Consider the following 4,144-nt stretch of genomic DNA (forward strand, 5'->3'; position numbering starts at 1 on the left):
GAGGGAAACGGCCCTGCCCCGAGGCCTCGGCGCTGCCGGCGTGCAGGTGAAGGACGGAACAGATCACTGCGTGCTTTTACAAAACCAGGCCTTCTCCACTGCTGTAGGGAGAGGAATTTGCTTAGACTGAAAGCTGGGAAGAGCACCCAAGTCCTGGCACCCGACTCTGCTGCGGCTGCGTTTGGGCGGGTGGCTGGTGCTCGCTCTGAAAACCCACGAAGCTCTGCCACCGAGGTAAGAGTTATGATGTTTGCTCTACCACTGGCCAAGACCTCCTGGATCCTGTGAGGATTATAGTCACTGAGGGGAAAGTATTCTACTCATGGAGTACTTGAAGAAGAAAGTGCAAAATGTTGAGCTATTGCTGCTGAGCGCTGGTTAGGGAGGAGAAGGAGCAGCAGCCCAGTCAACTCTCTACTCACTGCTGCTCTCTTCAGAGTGATTTGTTTTCTTTCCTCTGATCCTGTCAGTTTCCTGACAATTTTCATTGTATTTTACAAAACCAGACCCCATCTCCTCTTCATGTTCAGTCTGATGTGTGAATTGCCTGGCTGTGGTATAAAGTCACTGAGAGGACACAGATCTTGATTCCTCTTCCTTGGAGACACATCCTTTACCCCTCAGCTTTGACCTTCTGTCTCAAAGCTTGTCAGTTCGGGATTAATTGTAAGCATGACTTGATTTTATGTTGGAAATTAATCTTTAGTTACTAATTGGTCTCCATTTCAAACAATTCATTTGGAATGAACCTACCAGCGTGTGCTGTGATCCTGTCAGGTGACAGTTAAAAAGGAACCGACACACATTTTAAATACCCTAGAGCTGACCTGATAGCAGAGCTCCCTCTTAAGACAACCACCCCAAAAAAGATTAGTGGTGGATTTAATTATTTCCCCAGCTCTAACTAAAAAGACAATTAGAACCAGCTGCAATCAACAACAGCTGCTGGGGCACAAGAGAGAAGCAGGTGGAAAGACTAGAGTCTACTTTTTCAGTGCTGGACTTGAAAAAGTTCTAAGTACAACATGGGGAATAGGGAGGGTCAGGAGGATAGTCTTTCAAACACAGGTTAGAAATCAGAGAAGAGATTGGACCTTGTTTTTTCCCTCTATTCCCACTATTTTGCCCCCTCTTCAGGGGCAAAATTATCCATGAATGAGGGAGAAACCAAAAGGCAGCACACATAATAATAGTAGTCTAATTCATATTGATCCTAAAAGGTCAACTTGTGTTGTCCCAGCCACAAGGAATATCACTGACACTGAAAGAGCCCTTTGCCACTGTTACCTTTTGGACACAGTTTAAACCCCAGTCTCATACCATGTGTGGATTTTTTTGCCACTTTCATGAGTCTGAAGGGGTTAATCTGACTGGTCTGATCCAGTCCCACTTTGTATGTACTATCTAACTTCTTGCTAGGATTGTGTTTGGGTGCAGTGGTTTTGGCTTCTGATCCAAAATACTGCGTTTTGCTTCAGAAGTTGCCTTCCAGGGCTGGCGGGTTGGCTGAGCTCTGGTGAAGTAATCAAGCTGGGTAGGTTGCTCCATTTAGTTCCAATTGTGAGAGCTGAGCAGTTTTGTAAAAGCCCTTTGGGGCTACTTTGGGTGGAAAAAGGACCCATGAATGAACTGTTCTGATTCGCTCCAGGAGGCTTAGCTAACAGATGTTGGCTGGGTCCCTACTTTGAGGGCTGTTTATTACATATTCATGAGCTGACCTTTTTAGCCACTTCCAATGCAGGAGGGACGTATATCTACATTTTGTTTGCAGTATTAGGAATATAAAAGGTCGCCTACATGACTGAATGCGAAAATGGATTAGGGTTTATTATTTCAAGTTCTTTCTGTCTAAGTTTCTTCTGATGCCCTTCTATGTTCTGTCCGCACCTGCTCTGTTGTGGCCCACAGTTCCCTAGTTTCTCTAGCAATTACTGTTTTCCAAGGTAGAGTCACCAGGGTATGCAGTGGGGAGAAATGACAGTCTAAATTAAGAGGCTCTCACAGACTTGGAAGATGATAATTTGTCTGTAACAAAACTCCTCATTAGAATACTGTTAATTTCCTTTCTGTGACAATTATAGCACAGCACTAGCTCATATGTGCAATGTGCAGAGATATTTCCCTGAAAAAAAAACTATCGTTACCACTAGTGAAAAACATTCCTTAGAGGAGAAAAATGAACTTGTAATTTTGCAGCAGTTTTCCAGTTTAGTGGGAGTTTGGTGTTAAGGTTTTGGGGGTTCTCTCTGTTGTTTATTGCATTTATCTTAGACTTCATGGTTAGTATTTTCCTGCTAGCATCTGGAATCAGAGGCAATACAGAGCTTTTGACATGGCAGTCCCCAGCTGTATGGAACCTGTTACCCCTGAAATTCAGCTCATTTATTCTCTCTTTACTTTAAAAAACTTGCTTCTCTCCTCCCTACAGACATCTTTAAATGATTGCTGTTTCTTTCTGTTGGCATAGCATATTTTTGCTTATCCATCTGTTTTGAAGTTTTGATGAGGTTTAGTTTTTTAATCAAAAAGAGATTGTTTTTATAATAGCTGTTTAGTGCCTGGAATATTTTGGCAGTGGTGGTGCTGTATGAGTAAAGTGGGTTAGCGCTTCTCAAAAGTGCTGGATTTGGTAGCCTGTTCTTATGCTTTGGGAGAGCAGGCTGGGCAGGCTCTAGACAAATGAGAAGTGCTGAAGGAATTACCTTTAAAGCTGAAGAAGGTCTGCTTTGTTTGACTGATGATGACAGTTTTGGTTATTAAGGGGAGAGAAGCCTTCCTCTTTTATCAGTTGCACTGGAGACCCCTAAAGACCTTTTACTTTGTTGTCATTTTCCCACCTGAATCCCAAGGTCGAAAACTTCCGCTCTTCAGATCCAAAGGTGCTGGGTTTACTTCTTGCACTTGTTTACAAGTTTAGCTAAAATCTTCAAAATACTGAAAGGGATATTTCTTTAAAAAATATCTTTTGGCTGAGATTGTGATCAGTTGGGGTCAGAATCATGAACAGAGGGAAGTTTATTACCTTAGCACTCCTTGAAGATAATAAAATCCTTTCTAATGTTTGTTCAGGATGGGGTATCAGGGCAGTACTACAGGGTAAGGTTATCATCTTAACTCTTTCATTTGGTCCCTATATATGGATCATTTAGCAGGATTGAATTCTTCCGTTGTTTTTTCCAAGGCATCAGACCAGGTGACAGAGGAGACCATTCCCTTTCTTTGACCTTGCTCAGCTGTGTGGGATGATATTTTAGACCTTAGCCCTGACCTTAAATTAATGCTAGCTAAGCAGGATGCTAAGATGCAGAAACCTGCTGCTCCCTGGTGGCTGTAGGTAGGTGTAGCTCATGTGGGCATAGAGAAAGAACTTGGCACTGTTCCCCTTTTCCTGCAGAAAAATCTTTTAGTAACTAAGAAGCTAGGACCCAGTGGCTGAGAGCATGGGTCTGTGTGGTTTCTCATCACTGTGTGGATAAATTCGATCTGGATCAAAAGTTGTATGCAGTATGGCGTTCATGATAGCTGTGGATGGGACAGACAATCTCTGCTTGTATGCTCTGCTACTGCTGGATGGAAGATCCTATTCCTGTTCCAGAGGTATTCTCTCTGGGATTTTTTTGCCTTTTTTCTGTTGTTTTTTTAAAACAAATTTGTAGGGAAGGAGGGACTTCTAGCTTGGTTCTGTCTTTGTGGCTGAGGTGCATCCAATCTGGTATCAGACCTCTTGCATCAAGAAAAGGTGGCCCACGGTGCTGGACCCTCTCTGCTCTGGCTCTGGGCTCTGTCTCGCCTTGGCTGTTGGTGCAGCAGAAAGCAGAGGCATTGGCACCGTGTGGATCAGCCAGGCTCTGCTTGCCCTTCCCCCTTGCCAACCTGCTATTTCTGTACTTGACTGGAAAAGCTAAAAGTGCTGGATTTTTGCCTTCAGTCGAGGCATTCCTCAAGTTCCTAGTCCAGGCTCCAGATGGTTAAGATACCCATCTTGATATACAGGAACAAGTAATTACGGTAGAGAATTTAAAACCCTGCACCAACTCTGAACTGTGAGGCTCTCCGGGACGGAGTTCGCTTCAGGAGCGCCCCCGTAACCCGGCGCGTCTCGCCGCCTGCCCGCGCTCGCTGGGCGAGGCCAAGAGCGCCGGGA

The sequence above is a fragment of the Egretta garzetta genome, unplaced genomic scaffold (assembly GCF_000687185.1).
Source record: "Egretta garzetta isolate BGI_Z169 unplaced genomic scaffold, ASM68718v1 scaffold213, whole genome shotgun sequence".
NCBI classification, from domain to species: domain Eukaryota; kingdom Metazoa; phylum Chordata; class Aves; order Pelecaniformes; family Ardeidae; genus Egretta; species Egretta garzetta.